The sequence below is a fragment of the Aedes aegypti genome, chromosome 2, assembly GCF_002204515.2.
Source record: "Aedes aegypti strain LVP_AGWG chromosome 2, AaegL5.0 Primary Assembly, whole genome shotgun sequence".
In the NCBI taxonomy this organism is placed as follows: Eukaryota; Metazoa; Arthropoda; class Insecta; order Diptera; family Culicidae; genus Aedes; species Aedes aegypti.
The window spans coordinates 13,565,132-13,589,562 of record NC_035108.1 but is presented as its reverse complement, the minus strand read 5'-3'; the positions used below and the strand labels follow the sequence as shown (position 1 = coordinate 13,589,562).

The 24,431-nt window shown below is 39.3% G+C and overlaps 1 protein-coding gene and 1 long non-coding RNA gene across 4 annotated transcripts in view; one reads left to right on the top strand and one right to left on the bottom strand.

Annotated features, from left to right (window-relative positions):
* Positions 1 to 24,431, bottom strand: part of LOC5575755 (BAI1-associated protein 3) — a 436,766-nt gene that overhangs the window by 104,528 nt on the left and 307,807 nt on the right. The window lies entirely within an intron of this gene.
* LOC110675333 lies at positions 9,771 to 13,559 on the top strand. Its single transcript, XR_002499380.1, has 2 exons — positions 9,771 to 9,951; positions 13,515 to 13,559. It is a non-coding gene; the product is annotated as an uncharacterized LOC110675333 (long non-coding RNA).

Sequence of the window (24,431 nt, the reverse complement as noted above, 5' to 3'; positions counted from 1 at the left end):
GAAGCTTTCCAAGCTACTGAGGAGAAGCATTCCAAGCTTCTGAGGATAAGTTTTCTAAGGAGAAAATTTCCAAGTTTTTGAGAAGAAGTTTCACAAGCTTCTGAGGAGAAGAGTTCCAAGCTTCGGAGGAGAAGCCTTCCAAGGTTCTGAGGAGAAGCTTTTCTAGCTTCTGAGGAGAAGCTTTCTAAGCTTTCAAGAAGAAGCTCTACAAGCTTCTGAGGAGAAGCTTTCCAAGCTTCTGAGGATATGCTTTCCAAGTTTCTGAGGAAAAGATTTCCAAGCTTCTGAGGGGAATCTTTCCAAGTTCTGAGGAGAAGCCTTCCTAGCTTCTGAGGAGAAGCCTTCCAAGCTTCTGAGGAGAAGCCTTCCAAGCTTCTGAGGAGAAGCCTTCCAAGCTTCTGAGGAGAAGCCTTCCAAGCTTCTGAGGAGAAACCTTCCAAGCTTCTGAGGAAACGCCTTCCAAGCTTCTAAGGAGAAGCCTTCCAAGCTTCTGAGGAGAAGCCTTCCAAGCTTCTGAGGAGAAGCCTTCCAAGCTTCTGAGGAAAAGCCTTCCAAGCTTCTGAGGAGAAACCTTCCAAGCTTCTGAGGAGAAGCCTTCCAAGCTTCTGAGGAGAAGCCTTCCAAGCTTCTGAGGAGAAGCCTTCCATGCTTCTGAGGAAAAGCCTTCCAAGCTTCTGAGTAGAAGCCTTCCATGCTTCTGAGGAAATGTCTTCCAAGCTTCTGAGGAGAAACCTTCCAAGCTTCTGAGGAAAAGCCTTCCAAGCTTCTGAGGAAAAACCTTCCAAGCTTCTGAGGAAAAGCCTTCCAAGCTTCTGAGGAAAAGCCTTCCATGCTTCTGAGGAAATGCCTTCCAAGCTTCTGAGGAGAAGCCTTCCAAGCTTCTGAGGAGAAACCTTCCAAGCTTCTGAGGAAACGTCTTCCAAGCTTCTAAGGAGAAGCCTTCCAAGCTTCTGAGGAGAAGCCTTCCAAGCTTCTGAGGAGAAGCCTTCCAAGCTTCTGAGGAAAAGCCTTCCAAGCTTCTGAGGAGAAACCTTCCAAGCTTCTGAGGAGAAGCCTTCCAAGCTTCTGAGGAGAAGCCTTCCAAGCTTCTGAGGAGAAGCCTTCCAAGCTTCTGAGGAAAAGCCTTCCAAGATCCTGAGGAGAAACCTTCCAAGCTACTGAAGAAACGCCTTCCAAGTTCTGAGTAGAAGCCTTCTAAGCTTCTGAGGAGAAGCCTTCCAAGCTTCTGAGGAGAAACCTTCCAAGCTTCTGAGGAGAAGCCTTCCAAGATCCTGAGGAGAAACCTTCCAAGCTACTGAAGAAACGCCTTCCAAGTTCTGAGGAAAAGCCTTCTAAGCTCCCGAGAAGAAACTTTCCAAGCTTCCGAGCATAAGATTTCCAAGCTTCCGAGGCTTCCGAGGAGAAGCTCTCCAAATTTCTGAAGAGCAGCCTTCCAAGCTTCTTAGGAAAAGAGTTCCAAGCTTCTGAGGAGAAGCTTTCCAAGCTACTGAGGAGAAGCATTCCAAGCTTCTGAGGATAAGTTTTCTAAGGAGAAAATTTCCAAGTTTTTGAGAAGAAGTTTCACAAGCTTCTGAGGAGAAGAGTTCCAAGCTTCGGAGGAGAAGCCTTCCAAGGTTCTGAGGAGAAGCTTTCTAAGCTTTCAAGAAGAAGCTCTACAAGCTTCTGAGGAGAAGCTTTCCAAGCTTCTGAGGATATGCTTTCCAAGTTTCTGAGGAAAAGATTTCCAAGCTTCTGAGGGGAATCTTTCCAAGTTCTGAGGAGAAGCCTTCCAAGCTTCTGAGGAGAAGCCTTCCAAGCTTCTGAGGAGAAACCTTCCAAGCTTCTGAGGAAACGCCTTCCAAGCTTCTAAGGAGAAGCCTTCCAAGCTTCTGAGGAGAAGCCTTCCAAGCTTCTGAGGAGAAGCCTTCCAAGCTTCTGAGGAGAAACCTTCCAAGCTTCTGAGGAAACGCCTTCCAAGCTTCTAAGGAGAAGCCTTCCAAACTTCTGAGGAGAAGCCTTCCAAGCTTCTGAGGAGAAGCCTTCCAAGCTTCTGAGGAGAAGCCTTCCAAGCTTCTGAGGAAAAGCCTTCCAAGCTTCTGAGGAGAAACCTTCCAAGCTTCTGAGGAGAAGCCTTCCAAGCTTCTGAGGAGAAGCCTTCCAAGCTTCTGAGGAGAAGCCTCCCAAGCTTCTGAGGAAAAGCCTTCCAAGCTTCTGAGGAGAAACCTTCCAAGCTTCTGAGGAAACGCCATTCAAGCTTCTGAGGAGAAGCCTTCCATGCTTCTGAGGAAATGCCTTCCAAGCTTCTGAGGAGAAACCTTCCAAGCTTCTGAGGAGAAGCCTTCCAAGCTTCTGAGGAAAAGCCTTCCAAGATCCTGAGGAGAAACCTTCCAAGCTACTGAAGAAACGCCTTCCAAGTTCTGAGTAGAAGCCTTCTAAGCTTCTGAGGAGAAGCCTTCCAAGCTTCTGAGGAGAAACCTTCCAAGCTTCTGAGGAGAAGCCTTCCAAGCTTCTGAGGAGAAGCCTTCCAAGCTTCTGAGTAGAAGCCTTCCATGCTTCTGAGGAAATGCCTTCCAAGCTTTTGAGGAGAAACCTTCCAAGCTTCCGAGGAAAAGCCTTCCAAGCTTCTGAGGAAAAACCTTCCAAGCTTCTGAGGAAAAGCCTTCCAAGCTTCTGAAGAGAATGTTTTTTTTTTGGCTTTGAGGAGAATTTTTACAAAGTTTACCAAGGTTCTGGAGAAAAGCTTATGGGGATAAGTTTTTCAAAATTCTGAGAGAAGCTTTCCAAGCTTCTGAGAAGATACTTTCAAAACTGCTGAGGCGAAGATTTTGGATCTTTTGATGAGAAACTTTCCAAGCATCTGAGCAGAAGCTTCCCAAGCTTCTGAAGGGACATTTGTGAGGAGGATTGAAAGCTTCTGAGAAGATTTGTAACCTACTGAGAAAAAGCTTTTCTAGCTTCAGATGAATAGATTACCAAGCCTTCAAGGAGAAGCTTTCCAAGCTTCTCAGGAAAAACTTTGTGTGCTTCCAAGGAAAAGATAGGGCGAATATTGCGAAACGTGTCTCAGAACTTCTAGGTGGATGATTCCAGAGTTTTTTTTTGTTCCCAACTGGTAGCTCAAGAAATCTTCTTTGTATAAGATTTCCTCAAGTGTTCCTATTTACTGTTGTTTTTCTGCTTCCAGTAGAAAGAAGCTCAGTAACATTCAAGACAAAATCCGTCGTAAATTCTAGTCCCAGCATCAGTTTCAGGCACGTTCGCTCGTTCATCGTCTGGTTGGTGATGGATGAAACACGTGAATGAAGAATCGCGCTGCTGCTTTTGTTTCGTGAAAAGCCCCCCCCCCCCCCCTTCCTGTATGCTATGTGCGCTCCATCGTCATTCACAAGGATCTGCGCCGCCAGAAGTCTTATGGAGCTGTGATCTCACGGGAGCTTAAGCATCAAAGAGAACGAACCACGGCGGTTAGGAATGTTTTTCTTTCATTTCCCGAAATCCCATTTCGCTTGATATGGTTTGGCTGAAGTGAAAAAGTGGAAAATGCTTAGGACGACTCTGAGGGCGGTGGCACAGAGGATCCTTTGACAATTGCAAAACATTTCCAAATCCCCACGTCCCAAAGTAATGGTGGTTTCTTTATTCTCCAACGACGTCGGATGCGAATGGATTCTGCGAATGAATTGGCGACGTGCGGGTTCATAAAAATGATTAAACTCCAGCGGTTTTTTTTTGTTCGCAATGGATTTAATCGCCAGCTTATGGCAACGTACGAACAAATGTTTCTGGGAAAGCAGCATGTGTTGACGTTTAATGTGCTCAAAGGAATCATGAATGAGAAATTTATATTCAATCATCCGCAAACTCTTGAACTCACAGCTCTAATGAATCCAAATAAAAATTTGAACATTTGCAATGGGAATGCTCGATTTTAAATGGTGAAGATGATGAAATTTTTTACTTTTAATCAGACAATAACATACATGTAGCTGTTGTTGTTGTTACCTGGATCTAAACTGAAGAGAGATCCAAACTTTTTTGTTTATTTAAGGCTTAATAGCCCGTCATTTGTGTTTACATTGCAGCTCGAAATTCAAAGTGATAAAGCTCAGTCCAAATAATTCATATTGATCCGGAAAAGTATCACTATATTGCAAGGACATCTCAGGATCTTTAGTCTACCACTGTAAATTACCCCACCTAGTGTAATCTCCGTGGATTCCTTCCCGCTTTAAATCACCAAGATGGCAAAGACGTCTCGTCACGTCCGCCTAACTTCCTATTAACCCGAAGCACCGGAGATTTTTCAACCATGTTTCGGCCTGTTCCTCGTTTCCATTTCACCCCGTGTCTTGGGACACGACGTAGTAAACAGAGTGGCTTATCGAGGAATGATCGGTTGAATTTATAACCTCAGCTTGCAGGAATGCTTTCACCAACTCAACATCACGCTCACAGATTTTTTTTCGCAAGACAGCCGAACTGCCTAATCTCATTTGAGGGGGCAATGTTTACCCATTTGCAGTCATAAAATTCAGCGCAGCCCAAACGCCCAAAAAGGCGATGGATGAGGGTGCTGAAAGCATTTTAAGGTGCAAGAAAAAATGGCTCAAAAGTCAGAACTGAAAAAGCAGTTTTCTCCTTTTAAAACAAAAAATTGATAAAAATAAGAATACACAGCCTTTTTATTTGGCAAATAAAAGAGCTGTGTGTTTTTATTTTCTTCGATTTGTCTATTTAAAAAGAGAAAACTGCTTTTTCATTTTTGACTTTTGCACCATTTTTACTTGGGCCTTAAGGGGCGATGAGATTAGGTTAAGAATGCCGCGTGGATATTTATTTGAGCTTGGAATGTGCTTGATGTGGGATTTGCTTAAAATCGGTTTAGTTTCTCCCTCGACTCGATTTTCCTACAATTAGCAGGGCTTCGTATTAACATCCACAAGCTTCGTCGTTGCACCGTTCAGTTTTCGCCGTGATTTCGCTCTGATATGATAGCGATAAAATTGAAATTATCGATTGCTCCACCAAACCCTACCTCAACAGGGAAACTTCAGGAAACCCATTAAGCACCGCTTTACCACGAGAGTTTGCCTAACGCTCGCGCTTGCAGGATGTAAGAGGTACCTTGCGGCGGGAAGCGCATTCTCCATATCAGGGATTTTCATACTTTTTGGTTTATGGAGCACTTTTTAAAATTGAATTGTTACGCGGAGTACCTGCTGATTATTGTACTCCATTTGAAATCCAAATTGCTTTTGATATTGTGCTTGAGCTTGGTTTGCCGCCAGTGGTTGCTACTCCAGTATTGCCAGATTAGCTGCACTTACACAGTTAACCAGTAGTTGGGACCAACAGAAGCCCTCAGCGTGTAAGTGCTGGCGATCTTCTAGTTTTAGGCAACAATGGCGCCTGTCACTTCAGAATGCAGAGGAGAAGGGGAAGTAATTGATTCTGGATTTAAAACTGGCCCACAGTACATCAAATATACCTCTGCATCTACGTCAATTCATGTGGGAAAGTATAGGGGTAGATAATTTTAAGGCAGAGTGGTAGACAAGATCTATCAAAGCAATAACTGATTGTTCGGTAAGAAGTATACATCCAGTATTATCATTTTACTAAGTCGGATACATTGTCGAGTTCAATAAGCGGTCTTCTGCGTTTGGTAATTGCCTGAAATATGGGTCATAAGATCTATGCGCGTAGTAAGTGACATAATAATTAATGCAATACCGTTTTGATTCATTTTACGGAAACTTAAGGCTTCAGTGAATTATCACTCATTAGGAAGCATATAAAATAAATCATTCTGTATGATTCCTCTACATTATTAAGCTTCTAAAACACTTAACTTTCGAATGATGGGTAAAGATTTGGATTCCGCCACATGAATAATTTAAAATAAATACAAATATGTGGACTTTTCATGATTCTTACTCCTGACGCTTCCTTACTTTTGCCTCATATTCCGGGCACTTTGATTCGAATTCCGGACAGCTCATGGAAATCATAAAAAGAAAAGTCAAATCATTAATTAAAACTGGCAAACTACTAAAAAGGCGTTTAAAGCAGTTGGACATTATAAATTTGCATAGATATCTAAGGAAAATGTTGACTAAAGTGAGTCTCGAAAGTGCGAACTTTTGAACGGTAAAAATTGAAACATTTCGTGTAAAATGTTTCCCATACAAAGTAGAGTGTCCGGAATTGGAAGCTGTCCGTAATATGTGTCATGTGTGATTTTGAAGCATTCCAACATATTTTCTCGACTCGTATATCTATTAATAAATGCATGCATCTTTCACATTATTATTATTATTATTATTATCTTTATTATCAACGCCATAGGCTGGTTCATCTCTTATCTGTCACATGCATTGATTACTGGTATCAAATATTCCCATAGATATAGAAAACCAACAGTTGTGGGAAAAATCAACTGATCAGTAATCATAGGAAATATGATCTTTTCCTGACTATTCAAATAAGTCGATTAGTTCGATCGATGATTTAGTTTTGGCCCACTTTCTGTTCCATGAAAAACTGGATGCCAATAAAAGAAACATTAGCAGCCTGATAATGATTCTCAAACTATATTTTCGACGTTGATATAAATAAAAGAAGAAACATCATTTTACATGTTTTATTTTTCCTAAATACTTTCATTGCTATCTAGCCATAGAATCATTCAGATCTACTTTATTGAAAAATGAAACTATTCATTTTTCATTTTCGCCCTTTTTGACCTAAAAATCGTTCCCTGGGGGTGAATTCGCCCACTTTGGGAATCACTGCTTAAGACACTCCTAACAGTTACTTTCTTATGAGTTCCTCTTAACATTTCTTAGAGCATAATTAAAATATTCCTCCAGAATTTTATCCATAGATTTCTATAAAGTTTTTCACAAAAAAAAAATCCTGAAAATCCATCCAAAACTTCTTTCTGAATTTATTCTAAAACTACATCCGATTTTTTTTTTATGAGGATTCATCTTAGAATATTTTTGAGCATATCTATTGCACAAGTTTATGGAATCCAGGAAGTAATATCTTAAGAAATTTCCTTTGTATTCTGTAGATTAATTTTTGTTATCGATCTAAGAGATATTCGTAGAAAAGTAATATTCTTTGCTTAAAGAAGCTTTACGAAGAAACGGCATTCGTCTCTAGTAAATTATGACTACAAAAATAAAACCCAAAGGAAGCATTCAATGAAGACCTGAAAAAATTATTTTCCCAAGAATCCCCAAAAAAATTATCCAGACGTTTTTCCAGGATTTATTGCTAAAAATACTTCAGATTTTTTTTCAGGATGTTCTTCAAGGTTTTTATCCCGGATTTTTTTTCTTCAAAGAATACCACATTTTTAGAATCCAGCAATTAATTTATTGATGTATATTATTTGGATTCTGCAGATAAATTTTTGATAGGGATCCAGGAGATATTCATAGATAAATTATAATTACAAAAATAAAATCCAAATGGAGTCTTGAAAAGCTTGTTTTTTTTATCTATGTTCAAATGTATACTTGAGATGCCAATGAGTATAATGAAAATGCCTGTGTCAATATTTGGGGTAATTCTGAGAAAAATATTAATAGCATTAATTTCAGGAGAAACCAGTGCGACATATTTTAGATAAACCAGGAAGAAATCTAAAAATCAGCCATTCCATGAAAACCCGATCTTGTGGGTTACCGAGTTCCGTGAAAGTTTGATATTTTGTTCCTTATCCGAAATAAGGATACACGTGTTTTTGGATTTTTTATTAGGGTGACCATTTCCGAAATAGGATGACCAGAAAAATCGCGATAACTTTTGAACCGCTTGACCGATTTGAATGTTTCTTGGACGAAATGAAAGCTAAAGATTTTGACTTTTCGAGAAAGCTCATTTTTTACATGAAAAATATATATAAAAAATCAAGTTTTTTTTAGAAATGTTTCATAAATTTTTATGTAAATTTTTTTTCAAGGTTTTATATTTTTTCTGAAAAGTTGAAATTTTAAGCTTTCCTTCCATAAAATTATCTCCAGATTTACAGGGAGAATTGCTCAACAGTTTTCAATTATCTGAAGAATTTTGGAAACTTTGTTAAAGAAGCCCAATATTAGCATTTCTGTGGAAATAGTATGGATAATTTCTTGGAGCTACTCAATTGCTAAAAAATCGTTGGAGTATTTTTTAAGGATCGCTGGGGGGGGGGGGTATGTTTTCAGTGAAATTCCTTATTTGGTGTGTATCCAGAAAGGTTTTTCTTTAAGAATTTCCAAAAGCGTTCTGAAAGGAATTCTCACGGGTTACTCAGAACATTTTGAATAGTCACAGGTTGTATTTTATCAAAAATTTTCAGAAAAAACGGATTTTTGAAGTACTTTATGGAGTAATTGAATCCAGAGAAGTTATCAGGATCATTTTCTGAAGAAAAAAACCGAACGAATTGTTCGTAAAACAATAAACAATCTTGAAGTGAGTCTCTGAAAAACATAATACTTAACGCGAAATTATGGATGTAAATCCCGATAATGTTCAAAAGTGAATGCATAAATTTTTTTTTATTAAAATCCCTACTAACTTTTCAGTATGTTGTTTAGTAGAATTACTGAAACATTTAATAATTCTTTGTATTGAAAAAAAAAACTAGTTTTATCAGAATTTCATAGTTGAATTCTTGGAAATGTATTGAGATAAATTCATTGTGAAATATTTGTAGACATTCTATAGAAATTCTCGGAGGCAAACGAAACAACTTCCAGAAAAAAAAAACATAATAACACGATTGTGCTACTTTTCCCCGAATGACGTTTCCTCGAATGTCGGTTCCACAAACACCAGTTTCCCGAATGACCCGTTTCCACGAATGGTCCGTTTCCTAGAAAAGTGGCTGCAATTCAAATAGATGGTAGAATAGTCTTCAGTGGCAAAGTGGAGAATTAGAAAGAACGATAAGCAATCAAAAGAAGAAGGTACCGTCAAACGGGGTAACTTGCAACACTTTTCAACTTCAAATCTATTTGGACGAAAATTTTAAGGACTTAGATGAACCAAATACAATCTGGTATCCTAATCGCTACGTAAAGAATGCCATGTGGTATTTATTGTATTGAAATTTGTTTTCCTGGGATCAGGAGAGGCTGAAAATATGCTTCTTTCATGCTACCCCTGATGGGGGGTAACATGCAACACACAATACAGACTGAAGTTTACTATCAAAAATGTTATCCATACCGTTTTTTAAATCATTAAATAATTAACTGCAGTAAAAACATGACAATAAACAGAAACTAGGTACCATCATTTTTGAAAAATCATTATTTTTGATTGAACTATGAGTATTGACCATATACGATTAAAAAATCGATTGATTTTGTATTTTATGTGTTCCACAAGTGGAATTTTTTAGCAAATCACAAGTCTTGACGGCTAGTAGAGAAGTTCATAATGACAGATCTGCAAGTTACATTTGAAACATATTTTCAGAATTAATCATAGTTTTCACGAATAAAATATAATAAATTTTAATAATAATGCGATTAATGTTTCTTTTTTCTACCAAACGTGTAATAAGTTGGTTGAGGTTTGACAATTTTAATGTAATTCTACAAATAAATGGGTAACCTTGCTTTTTCATGTGTTTTTGATGACAAGCGGCAGAAAACATCTTGCCATTGAGATTAAAATTGCTGTTTCATGTTACCCCACAAGGGTAGTCAAAAACGTTTTCAATTATTTTCAGTGTATAAACGTCAAATTAACAAAACTTTTTTATAGTGCTTTTGTACACTATTAAATACTGCAGCGAAAAGCAAATACCTAGAATAATATTTATAACCCATTTGTATGGTACTAGGAACGATTTTCCGCCTTGTTTTTATACGAGCAATCGTGTGATATGATTTTCTCCTCCAGCAAACCAACCAAAGTAGAAATAATACCAAAATCCTCACCAAAACCTCTCTTTTTATACCTAAGGTCATTAACCGGTGTAACAGAGTGTTTCGGAGAGCCCAAGCAAGACGCCTTGTTTTTGGGACGCCAGGAGATTGTTTTTCGTTTCGCGAGTTTTGCTGGACAGTGTTTCGGAGGGCCCAAGCAGGACGCTTTGTTTTCGGGACGCCGGGAGTTGTTTTTCGTTCCGCGAGTTTTGCTGGGCAGTGTTTCAGAGGGCCCAAGCAGGACGCTTTGTTTTCGGGACGCCGGGAGTTGTTTTTCGTTTCGCGAGTTTTGCTGGGCAGTGTTTCGGAGAGCCCAAGCAAGACGCCTTGTTTTCGGGACGCCGGGAGTTGTTTTTCGTTTCGCGAGTTTTGTTGGGCAGTGTTTCGGAGAGCCCAAGCAAGACGCCTTGTTTTCGGGACGCCGGGAGTCGTTTTTCGTTTCGCGATTTTTGGTGGGCAGTGTTTCGGAGAGCCCAAGCAAGACGCCTTGTTTTTGGGATGCCAGGGGATTGTTTTTCGTTTCGCGAGTTTTGCTGGGCAGTGTCTCGGAGGGCCCAAGCAGGACGCTTTGTTTTCGGGACGCCGGGAGTTGTTTTTCGTTCCGCGAGTTTTGCTGGGCAGTGTTTCAGAGGGCCCAAGCAGGACGCTTTGTTTTCGGGACGCCGGGAGTTGTTTTTCGTTTCGCGAGTTTTGCTGGGCAGTGTTTCGGAGAGCCCAAGCAAGACGCCTTGTTTTCGGGACGCCGGGAGTTGTTTTTCGTTTCGCGAGTTTTGTTGGGCAGTGTTTCGGAGAGCCCAAGCAAGACGCCTTGTTTTCGGGACGCCGGGAGTCGTTTTTCGTTTCGCGATTTTTGGTGGGCAGTGTTTCGGAGAGCCCAAGCAAGACGCCTTGTTTTTGGGATGCCAGGGGATTGTTTTTCGTTTCGCGAGTTTTGCTGGGCAGTGTTTCGGAGAGCCCAAGCAAGACGCCTTGTTTTCGGGACGCCGGGAGTCGTTTTTCGTTTCGCGAGTTTTGGTGGGCAGTGTTTCGGAGAGCCCAAGCAAGACGCCTTGTTTTTGGGATGCCAGGGGATTGTTTTTCGTTTCGCGAGTTTTGCTGGACAGTGTTTCGAAGGGCCCAAGCAAGACGCCTTGTTTTCGGGACGCCGGGAGTTGTTTTTCGTTTCGCGAGTTTTGTTGGGCAGTGTTTCGGAGAGCCCAAGCAAGACGCCTTGTTTTCGGGACGCCGGGAGTCGTTTTTCGTTCCGCGAGTTTTGCTGGACAGTGTTTCGAAGGGCCCAAGCAAGACGCCTTGTTTTCGGGACGCCGGGAGTTGTTTTTCGTTTCGCGAGTTTTGCTGGGCAGTGTTTCAGAGGGCCCAAGCAGGACGCTTTGTTTTCGGGACGCCGGGAGTTGTTTTTCGTTTCGCGAGTTTTGGTGGGCAGTGTTTCGGAGAGCCCAAGCAAGACGCCTTGTTTTTGGGATGCCAGGGGATTGTTTTTCGTTTCGCGAGTTTTGCTGGACAGTGTTTCGAAGGGCCCAAGCAAGACGCCTTGTTTTCGGGACGCCGGGAGTTGTTTTTCGTTTCGCGAGTTTTGTTGGGCAGTGTTTCGGAGAGCCCAAGCAAGACGCCTTGTTTTCGGGACGCCGGGAGTCGTTTTTCGTTTCGCGATTTTTGGTGGGCAGTGTTTCGGAGAGCCCAAGCAAGACGCCTTGTTTTTGGGATGCCAGGGGATTGTTTTTCGTTTCGCGAGTTTTGCTGGGCAGTGTTTCGGAGAGCCCAAGCAAGACGCCTTGTTTTCGGGACGCCGGGAGTCGTTTTTCGTTCCGCGAGTTTTGCTGGACAGTGTTTCGAAGGGCCCAAGCAAGACGCCTTGTTTTCGGGACGCCGGGAGTTGTTTTTCGTTTCGCGAGTTTTGCTGGGCAGTGTTTCGGACCGCCCAAGCAAGACGCCTTGTTTTCGGGACGCCGGGAGTTGTTTTTCGTTTCGCGATTTTTGCTGGGCAGTGTTTCGGAGAGCCCAAGCAAGACGCCTTGTTTTCGGGACGCCGGGAGTTGTTTTTCGTTCCGCGAGTTTTGCTGGGCAGTGTTTCGAAGGGCCCAAGCAAGACGCCTTGTTTTCGGGACGCCGGGAGTTGTTTTTCGTTCCGCGAGTTTTGCTGGGCAGTGTTTCGAAGGGCCCAAGCAAGACGCCTTGTTTTCGGGACGCCGGGAGTTGTTTTTCGTTTCGCGATTTTTGCTGGGCAGTGTTTCGGAGAGCCCAAGCAAGACGGTTTGTTTTTGGGACGCCGGGAGTTGTTTTTCGTTTCGCGATTTTTGCTGGGCAGTGTTTCGGAGAGCCCAAGCAAGACGGTTTGTTTTTGGGACGCCAGGAGATTGTTTTTCGTTTCGCGAGTTTTGCTGGGCAGTGTTTCGAAGGGCCCTAGCAAGACGCTTTGTTTTCGGGACGCCGGAAGTTGTTTTTCGTTTCGCGAGTTTTGCTGGGCAGTGTTTCGGAGAGCCCAAGCAAGACGGTTTATTTTCGGGACGCCAGGAGATTGTTTTTCGTTTCGCGATTTTTGCTGGGCAGTGTCTCGGAGAGCCCAAGCAAGACGGTTTGTTTTTGGGACGCCAGGAGATTGTTTTTCGTTTCGCGAGTTTTTTCTGGGCAGTGTTCCGGAGAGCCCAAACAAGACGGTTCGTTTTCGGGACGCCGAGAAGTTTTACGGTTCGCGTTGTGTGAGTGCGAATAGATATCCGTGTTAAGTCGAGGATGGATTACCAACTGGTGAGCTCGTTTCATGCTTATAATGACACATATTCTCATGAAAACGTTATTTTATTTATTGTTCAAATAAACTTTGAATGGTTCGTCACTACAAGTGTCGGCATTATGCCTGTTTTATATAATTTCAATATACATATATTTTTTCTCTTTAACATTACTAAAAACATCTTTTGAATGGTTCGACATTATGGATGTTGACGTATATTTTAAAACTCCTATCAAAAACTGTTCATCTCGAGACAATAATGTACAGCGTTACTCTTCTGTAATTTTCAAACAAACTATGTTTGGTTCGTCACTAAAAGTGTCGGCATCGTTCCTTTTTCATATTATTTAAAATATATACATATATATTTTTCTTTTTGCCATTACTAAAAACATCTTTTGAATGGTTCGACATAATGGATGTTGACGTATATTTTATATCTTCTACCGAAAACTTCTCGAGACAAAATACAAAACTAGCTTTAAGTTTAAGTTGTATTTTCCCTCCTTATCCATGGATCGCATCACTGACCAATGGTGACTCCCAGATCTTTTCCTCCCTCACTAATAAACACCCTCCCCGTGGTGATTGTGGAGATGCAGAGGTATTCTCGGTCTCTAGAAGCAACAATCATTACACCCTAACATTCCTTCCCCATCCCAACTGACTGTAAGGACTTGGCCGGCGCCGTTATTGATCAATAATATTAGATCTGCTAAAATTGTACTTCGAAAATAAGCGGAAACTCCTATCCCTTATTCATTTGGATCGTAGTGCAATTCTTACCAGTTCCGATCAATCACGGAGTAGCAACCATTGACATGTACAGTCAGTCTATGCTATGCTATGCTATGCTATGCTATGCTAAGGTCATTAACCGGTGTAACAAATTAGAACAATTTAACTTAATGCTTTAGAAAACGTCAATTCAGTTACATGTCGTTGTGTTGCAAGTTTCACCCCTGTTGCAAGTTACCCCGTTTGACGATATATGGTCATTCTCGACAATACACATGTTGTCAAAAATGCTGAGGACGGTAAAACTCGTAAGAACCGCCAATTAAATGAAGAAGGTTGTATATCAGATGACCAGTACTTTCACCACCCTGAAATGTATGAAGATATGACAAATATGCGTGCCAAAACCCATTTCGGGGAAAAGGGCTGTTCGAGGAAACGGGATATTCGGAGAACTGGCATTCGGGGAACTGGCGTTCGGGGAACCGACATTTGGGGAAAAGCAGCACAACCAAGGGTCATTTGACCGAATGCCATTTTGCCGAATGTCGTTTGGCCGAAATTGAAAACAATAGTAAACTATCATTAGCATGAATTTCGAAGAACAGTTTATTCTTAAAGAATGAGCTTTTGACAGTTACTAAAACAGTTTATGACTTATTCGTCCTTCATAGCATCGATTTGATTCAAACATTCTGATCGTACTTGGTAAATGAATAAATTTCTAGCAATCTCAAGTTTGGCTGCTTCTTTTCACAACGTAGAAACAGTGAGCTTCTTTGACGTAAATATTCACCGAGTCGTTCGGTTTACTGACATACGAAATCAACTATACAGAGTTCAGTTCACATGTTGTAATCTTAATTTTTCAGGAGAATGACATCTCACCTAAGTTATCCCTTGTGCTAAAAAATATATTTTTAATTACACTCGAATTATAAGCCATAATTCCAATAACTATGAAAAAAAAATAAATGAAAGAACAGCCTATGATCAAAAGTAGGAAAAAATCTCTTATCAAATTTTAAGCTAGTGTCATGCATATATTTTTTATATCAACGAACTGCACGAACTACAACGAACTGCCGATGATTTAAAGCAGGTAAAATTCCTTAGTTAAATATAGGCAAATTTATTGCCAATAATAATGAAACCAGTACAAATCGAAAGAATAGCCTATGTTTAAACGAAAGAAACATTTCTGATGAAATTATCAAAGAACACTTCCAACCTTAGCATACCGTTGGTAACCCAGAGACGATCCAATCATTAGCTTAATGCCTTGAAGCGATTTTGTAACTTCGACCTGAATGAAAGGATCGTATTAATCATCCTCTGGGAGCATTTATTTAGCGACAAACATGACGTCTTGCCACATCATTAAGGTCAACAAAATAATTAGCTGATCAGTTATGAATGCTACACATCAGCGTTGAAAAAAAAATTGATTATGTTTTTGCTCGTAAATCGGCCAAACGGCATTCAACCAAACGGCATTCGGCCAAATGGCAAATGGCCGGACACCTAAAAAAGACTATCATGACAAAATTTTACGTAAAAATGAACCCTGAAGATCATCAATTATAAACTCAAAAAATATATATCAACCTATGTAGCAAGCCGTAGATTTTGATTGTTTTTTCATCAGCCAGGGGTCCCTGCCCATTTCTGGCTACCCCATGTAGAGTGTCAGACTTTCGCAAAAATAAGGACCGTTTATATTTGGGCATTTGCAATACTTTAAGACTGTCAATATACACTCCCGTGCAAAAGTTTGGGTTCACCCCCTCAAAAACATACAAAAGTGTTCTGTCCATATCTCTGTGATTACACGTCCAATTGAAACTCTTTAAGCCGCATTCGAAAAGCAAAGAGTTATTCTTACTTCGTATGTATTTTTCCAAAATTTTTTTTTTAATTTTGTATACAAAATTTTAACTTAAACTTCTTACATTTTTCAAAAAACACACTGAAAAATCATATCTAATTACCTCAGCTTAATCTTATATTCTTTGAAGAGACCCCACGAAATTTTGGCAGAAAAATCTGGAAAGTATTACAATACATAGCTTACAATATATGGAGAGGTCTCTACATCGTTTTGAATACTCAAGTAATGTTACATGATGCATTGTTTGGAAATCATAAATATCTAGTTTTAATCCAACTAAGAGTATATTACAATAATATTCCAGTCGAATGATGTCATTGAACACTCAACTAAAAAAGTGATATTTTTAAGTTGCGAGATTCTATTCACTTTAGGAATCCAAACATTCTTGTTAAAATATTGAAAACCAAAGTTCTCCTTCTTTCTGACACATTCTGTAAAATTCGCCCATCATCAGGTAGTGCGCTTGAACGTCGTTCGGTTCCTCATATTCCCATCACACCGTAAAATGTTTCGCCATTACCACCAGGAAGTGGTTCGGAAAAGAGCACATTTTCTGTCTCTTCATCGCGCGGTTCTCGTGTGGAAACTTCCATCATCCGGTAGGGCGCAGGAAATAGTTAGAGGAAATGCGTGTCTCCGTACCCGCAAGACCCCAAGAAAAGCGCAGAATGTACTCCTACTAGATGCCGTTGCTGCCGCGCGATGTAGTCGTCGTCGACGTTGTCAGTTGAAGCTCTAAGAAAATCCTTTTCGCAATTGAATTTTTGAAGAAGCGGTGGTAACAGGGACGGATTTTCCTTTCCTTCCGCCCTTCTTCAATGTTAAGGTAAGTGACGATGTGTTTAAAGCTATTTTCGATGGCAGTGTCAAATATTTAGGTGAGGTTCGCTTGATTCACATATTGCTAATGACAAAGTTTTATGATATGTACAACTTTCACGCAATGAAGTGTGTAGAATGCAGAGAGATAAATATTTTTAAGGTGAAGACGAATCGAAGCCAAACCTTAAATTTTCAAGAGCACAAATCTGAAAAACCGAACGCCCGTTTGAGCTGAAAACTGAATCGATCGATCACCAACAGCTAGTGCCCAATCCATTGAATTTTCTGCTTAAACGGATGTTTGGTTCTCCAGATTCGTGCTCTTGAAAATTGGAGGTTTGGCTTCGATTCATCTTCACCTTAACCCGTTAACGCCCAAGGTATCTCACAATTGGAATTCAGCTCCGTTTTTGTTACTCATAGTCGTATTCCCATAAATTAAACCTTATTTCATCAAAACATTTCAAGTCTATGGTGAGGATCCAAAAAAAATCTTGAAATTGTGTCGTCCATATCTAGTTGCTCTATAAGTTAATTTTTGAGATTAATCAAATATATTTTTATGCAGTTCGACCCATTACAATGTAAACAAGTTGGAAAAAACTGCTGGTGAGGGGTAATTCATAAATTACGTCACGTACAGAAGAGGAAGGAGGGGTTTACAATGAAACGTGCCTACTCATATTAAAATTGGAATCCATACAGAAAGTGTGATACAGAGGAAAATTGAGGAGGATGAATATGGCAAATTTTGCGTGACGTAATTTATGGACGTACCCTGATAAAGAAATTGCAACATAAAGAATAAAAATTTCAGAGGCGAAAGGTGCATGCCAGAACTAAATCATTTAGTGACTTCAATTCAATTTTCAGCTCTACCACGTAAGTAAGATACAGAAATACATACTTTTCCATACATGTACATGTACAATAATGCACACTTAAGCCATTTATACCAAAAACAAAATAAAATCTTACATCAAATATTTTGATTTAGAATAAAACCTACATATGTTTCAGAATAGTCTTCAAAAAGATTATATAAAACTTGCCAGCTGATAATGGAAACATAACTATCAAAATATTTTTTCTGGTTCAAGCTATTTGTATACAATGTGACTCTGATCTGACAGTGATCGAAATTTATATTTGGCAATATCAGAATTTCGTTATTGCTGATCAAAAGTTAGTCCTTCAGTCCAATGACAGTCAAATATTGGACTCCAACTATTACATGCTTTACAGATGTGAATATTTGAAGCCAACATTATTCGGCTATAACGTTTAAGTTACTGCATCACTGATGCATATAGTCTTATTCACCGATAGAACCGAATCCACTCGGTCCAAGATTTTTGACACTAGAGCTGGCCAGAATACCTGGGGAGCATACTGAAGCGTGCCCGCTCAAATCTAACAATTCTTGGTCCGAGTGAGTTGAGCAAGGAAGGCTCTTTACTGTTACCTCAACGCGTCGGTGGTTCTACAAAGTAAACAACCATACAAAACTACGACCAAACAATGGTGAAGGCGTAATCAATTTTCTCAAAAACATTAATTTTGGGAATTTTGTAGAATTTTCTGATTAAATTGACAACAACGCACTGCAGTAGCGCGTAGTAAATAACTGCTTGTAAACAATATCTTTCAAGCGCATTTATTACCTGTAATTTTGCGAATAATAATTTTTACTTTTCCACGTTTAAGTCATAAAACTGGTTCTGGACTGGTTAGGTTGGCGGCTATTTAATTTTACTCTCATTTGACAGCCGTCCTTCACCCTTGGAGTTCAGTTCATGGATGGATAAGTCAATTTGTCGGTTTTTTCGTTCCTCACTCCCTTCAAAAGATCAAAAGGTCTAAATGGTGTTAAGGTTCGTCTAAAAATCTAAGGAGCATTACATCCAAAATAAGCGATTGTTGCTCGAATCGACAGTAAGCATCTATTGTTTTGATCTAGGCAGATCAATTTCTTATTGGTTTTTTCCTTGATGTTTCGCACATAATAGCAATTCTCAGCTAATATGTTTGTTTGCGAAAATATCTCCTTCAGTTGGTCATCGTTTTCGAAGATACCAAATTTTTTATCACTATACATCAATCATGAGAATGACTTCCGAACTAAGAAGGTTTTAGGCGAATAGTTTTCTTTGGATTTAATCAGTGGACTGATATATAAGCGAATAAAATGTGTGCCTAGTAGTGCCATTTATGTGATTTCCGAAGTAATAAGTTTCCAGGTGAATAGGTCTCATTCAGTTCTCCAACTTTGTCAAAAACACTAACTTCGTATCCAATCTCTAGATTGAGATAAAAGCAAATAATATGTTTGTCTACTAGCGCCTTGGGAGAATTTTCCAAACTACTATGTTTCTGGGCGAATAGATCCCATTTAGTTGAACACTTTTGTCGAAGATACCAATTTCGAGAGTTCGATTTTTTTCAGTCTCATCGCTGGACTGATATAAAAAAAAATATTTGACCACTAGCGCCACCTTGTGAGTGTTTTCCGAACTAATATGGTTTAGACGAATAGGATTCATTTAGTTGTTCAACATTGTCCATGACACAAACTTTGTATCTAATCACTTGACTGAGATATTAGCAAATAAAATCTTTGCTCACTAGCGCCATCTTGTGAGTGTTATAAGGTTTTATGTGACTAAGTATCATTTAGTTGTTCAACATTGTCGAAGACAACAATTTTGTATCTCATAACAGAACTTAGATACAAGAAAATACAATATTTGTCCATTAGCGCAATCTAGTGAATGTTTTCCGAACTAATAAGTTTTCGGGCGAATAGATCTCATTCAGTTGAGCACATTTGTCGAAGACACCAATGTTGTATCTCATCACTGAACTGAGATATAAACAATCAAAATGTTCGATCGCTAGCGTCATCTTTTGAGTGTATTTCTAACTAAAAAGGTTTTAGGCGAATATGTCTCATTTAGTTGATCAACTTTGTCGAAGACATCAATTTTGTATCTAATAACTGGACTGAGATACAAGCAAATAAAATCTCTGTTCACTAGCGCCATCTAGTGAGTGTTTTCCCAACTAATAAGTTTTCGGGTGACTAGATCTCATTCAGTTAAACACATTTGTCGAAGACCACAACGTTGTATATCATCACTGAACTGAGATATAAACAATCAAAATGTTCGACCATTAGCGCCATCTTTTGAGTGTTTTCCGAACAAATAAGGTTTTAGGCGAAAAGTTCTCATTTAGTTGATCAACTTTATCGAAGACACCAATTTTGTATCTCATAACTAAACTAAGATATAAGCAAATAAAGTTTTGGCTCACTAGCGCCATCTTGAGATTGTTTTTCGAATTTATAAGGTTCTATTTGAATAGGTATTATTTAGTTGTTCAACTTTGTCGAAGGCACCATTTTTGTATCTCATAACTGGGCTAAGATATAAGCAAATAAAGTTTTGGCTCACTAGCGCCATCTTGGGAGTGTTTTTCGAATTTCTAAGGTTCTATGCGAATAGGTATTATTTAGTTGTTCAACTTTGTAGAAGACACCATTTTTGTATCTCATAACTGGGCTAAGATATAAGCAAATAAAGTTTTGGCTCACTAGCGCCAGCTTGGGAGTGTTTTCCGAATTTGTAAGGTTCTATTCGAATAGGTATTATTTAGTTGTTCAACTTTGTCAAAGACACCATTTTTGTATCTCATAACCGGGCTAAGATATAAGCAAATAAAGTTTTAGCTCACTAGCGTCATCTTGGGAGTGTTTTCCGAATTTATAAGGTTCTATGCGAATAGGTATAATTTAGTTGTTCAACTTTGTCGAAGATACCATTTTTGTATCTCATAACCGGGCATAGGGGCCCAGATAGCCGTAGCGGTAAACGCGCAGCTATTCAGCAAGACCAAGCTGAGGGTCGTGGGTTCGAATCCCACCGGTCGAGGATCTTTTCGGGTTGGAAATTTTCTCGACTTCCCAGGGCATAGAGTATCTTCGTACCTGCCACACGATATACGCATGCAAAAATGGTCATTGGCACAGTAAGCTCTCAGTTAATAACTGTGGAAGTGCTCATAAGAACACTAAGCTGAGAAGCAGGCTTTGTCCCAGTGGGGACGTAACGCCAGAAAGAAGAAGAACCGGGCTAAGATATAAGCAAATAAAGTTTTGGCTCACTAGCGCCATCTTGAGATTGTTTTTCGAATTTATAAGGTTCTATTTGAATAGGTATTATTTAGTTGTTCAACTTTGTCGAAGGCACCATTTTTGTATCTCATAACTGGGCTAAGATATAAGCAAATAAAGTTTTGGCTCACTAGCGCCATCTTGGGAGTGTTTTTCGAATTTATAAGGTTCTATGCGAATAGGTATTATTTAGTTGTTCAACTTTGTAGAAGACACCATTTTTGTATCTCATAACTGGGCTAAGATATAAGCAAATAAAGTTTTGGCTCACTAGCGCCAGCTTGGGAGTGTTTTCCGAATTTGTAAGGTTCTATTCGAATAGGTATTATTTAGTTGTTCAACTTTGTCGAAGACACCATTTTTGTATCTCATAACCGGGCTAAGATATAAGCAAATAAAGTTTTAGCTCACTAGCGCCATCTTGGGAGTGTTTTCCGAATTTATAAGGTTCTATGCGAATAGGTATAATTTAGTTGTTCAACTATGTCGAAGACACCAATTTTGTATCTCATCGCTGGACTGAGATATAAACGAAGCAAATAATTGTACGCTGGAAAGTTGGTTCATATGTTACTTATAAATGCGACATTTGTTGGCGTCTGTGCGCCACCTGGTGAGTTAATTCTGAATTAAAATAGTTACCAAGTGGAAGTCAGCAGTCCTGTGATCAACTTTGCAGAAGACAGTTTTCTCCTAAAACTCTTTATTTTCAAGATATTTGCACTACAAGTACTGTCCTATTTATAGGACGCTGGGCGTTCGGGGCTTCTGTCCTATTTTTAGGACGCTGGGCGGATATGGGTTAAGAAGCCTTCGTCTGTTTAGTGATAAAAACTGTGTTTCGATTTCCGGTCGATCCAGGATCTTTATACCTTATACTTTCCATTCATATTTGATATTGATACTTATATGTCGTTGCTATGGAAATATCGAAGCTGATCGATTGGTAAATTTGTGTCTTAAAATGTTATCATACTCGTCCAGTGGTATATTTGAACAAGTGTGCAGAGGGGCGAAATTACCTTTGCTACAGTAATTCATTCGGGCGTATCGCAGCAACGAACGACGAGCTGAATTAGTCAGTCATACGGAAACAAGAGACGTACGACCATGACGCAGAGATACGGTTATTCATACATCCTCGATGGTGTTGTAATTTCGTTGCAGGCAAGAAAGCTCCCAGCTTGGTGCCGGTTACAGCATCATGTTTCAAACTGGGCGAATATAACGACCAGTACCGATGGTTGTCATCCTCTCTTGGGCTTCTGAATGGAAACCTCACCTAGCAGGTTCAGGATCAGTAAATATTTCCCTTTTGTGTTAGCTTTGAATGTTGCTAAATGAGTTTAATTATGGATGTACACATTCATTAAATGGGGCGCTACAGTTTCAATACGAGGTGCTCGTAGGTAAATGCCTAATAGAGCCTTTTCAAGTTTAATTAAGAGCTTTGCTGCCATTTCTATCAAGATTATTCACATTTTGTGCCCTACAACGAGAACGTAGTAAATTGAAATATGTGATTATACAAGCAAGCATGGAATATTTCTTAAGAAAGAATACTTTTTTTTTGAGTCATATAACATCAAAGAAAGTGCTTGAAGCCTTCAGTATTTCCTCGAACTTCTATTTCTGGTGCTGTTCATCAGTCTAATGACCATAGCCATATGTGTTCAAAACCAAGACGGCACATTGAGTTGAATTAGGTAGATAAAGCAAACTGATAAGTTCCGAGTGGTTGTCGAAACATCGCGCCCAGATTTCGGATAACAGCCAGCGAAAAAATGCTTCCTTCTTGAAAAGCCCGGCCAGACAAGGGGCGCTTTTTACGGCCCCAATAATCTGTTTTGACTCGAGCTAAGCTTATTTTTAGAGGTATCCACCAACTGCCCGACAGTCAAAAGCTTACACGCCAACAGCCCATCGCAAATGGTGGCGAAGAAGGGCTGTTTGGAGTGATTTTTTCTCACTCTTGTTTCGAACATTTTCTTTCGCTTTTCCCTCAGCTTTCGATAGCTAATGGCGCAAAGTGCTGAAAAGAGTTGCTTTCTTCGGGCCGAGTTTAACCATCGTCGCATTGAGGAATATTTGGCAAAACAAGATAGTCAAAAGTCGTCTACAAAATATGCTCATACTTTGCCATAATTTTCTGCATTTGAGACTCAGCATACAAACTTTTCTATATTTTTGTTGGAGTTGCTACTATTTTTGGTTGTTTTGAAAGATGTTACCAATGGTATTTACTTCGAAAGTATTATATAAATTACTGGGGCTTTGAAAACCTGGTTAATAATGCAGCATAGCCGTTCATAAATCGCAATTGCATATTTTATAATTTGCTTCTAATAAAAATAGCAATCACATTATCTTCAGTGAGACTAAACGTTTCTTACAAATAAAATTAATTAGAAGTTTGGTGTATTGTTATGCGACTTATGTTCATACAAATAACTCTATTTATAATGCCAAAACGCCTCGAAACTTTGACCAGCTAAATTGTCTTAAAATCCCTCAGTGCACCGTAGTTGTTAGCAGCACGCAGTGCTGGGCTCGGTTGAGGGTGAGGAGTAAAATTACAGCTATCCAATTTTCATGCGTGTCGATAGAACCAAGAAAGGAAACCAAACGACGGCAGCCTAAACGTGAATCGGGTGGATCGAGTTGTGGAAGATAAGTGAGTTTGCGTGTAGAGGAGTTTATTAGCAGCGACTAAAAGCATCAATTTCCTCGGCATTGCTGTGGGGTTTATTTTTATTGCCGGCAAATGTGACATTGGATAAGACTGGCTAGAAATTCGGATCCGACCTCACTCCGGGCTCTCTCCTGGGGAAAAACGGAGAACACGAGTGTATTGGCACGCGCCAAGTGGATTTTTTCCATTTCAGCAGAAGGCAATGTTGGTGTTCCATGGTACCGTAATCCGAGGTAGCTTTGATCACTTTTAAAAATTTCATTTAAAAATACAAAAAATAGCACGTTTTATATTTTAGAAAAAGTAATGGGACATATTGCTCATTATTATGTACTCTTTTTTCATTTGTGGATAATTATAGGCATGTTTGAAAATGTTGTAAGCGATTTAAGTTGATTTAGGATAACATTGATTAGCCACATTAACAATGTAGTTTGATTTTAAAATTACCGTTGTTACTAAATTCGTGGCTCCAGAAACTAAATATGAATTTCAAACTCTCACAAATCGTAGCTCTTCGAGATATATCAAAATCAATAACACCTTTAGCCGCGCAATACGCCTTAAAGTAGACAATTTCCCTAGGAATTTCAGCATTATTTTACAGTAACTTGTTAATAAGCATGCTCAATTAAAATAGTATCGTTTTTGACGTTTCCATTTCTAGTAAAAACAGTATTTTCCTTATATAAAAATGTGAACATATGAAAAACTCCTGTGAGATATGGATAGTCATAGTCATGAAAATTAATTACTCAATTCTCGCAAATATCTTCATTTTTTTAAGCTCAAGAATATAAGAAACGGAACCACTGGAAATGTTTCAACGAAATATGTTGCTTTGACCTATTAGGGATGGTACACAAATTATGTCACGCTAAATTTCAACTTTTTCGACAATCCCCCCCCCCTTCTTTGTCACACAATTTGTATTAGTTCTTCGAAAATTTTGTAAGGCTTGTCACGCTTGGCTCGACCTCCTGCCCCCCCTGGAGCGTGGCGTACTTTGTGAATGACCCCTTTACAAGGATAGTAATAAGCGGTTCCACGCCAAATCGGTAAACGATGAAACTCGACTACCTTGGATTCAAATGGAATTTTGCACATAGTTTCGATATAATAGAATAAGTTTTTTCCACTGGTGGAGAGACCATTTAAAATCAAGAGTAACTTCTGATAAGAGCGTAAGTATTTTTAGCATCACCATTTAAAAAAAAAATGTACCTCGGAAACCGTTTGTTATAGAGAAAAAGTGTCTGAGGAGGGATGGTAGACAATCAAATAGGCTTTGTAAAAAAAATATACACTGAAAAAAAAAAATACTTTTATTTTCATGAAAAAATCGAAATTAAACCTTAAAACACAAGTTGCAAAAAATAGGTATCTTCGATTTTTTTTTCAAATTTTTTCCGTAAAATTTCAATGTTAAACCAGATGTTTTAAGCACAGTTTCAACATGGTGCAAT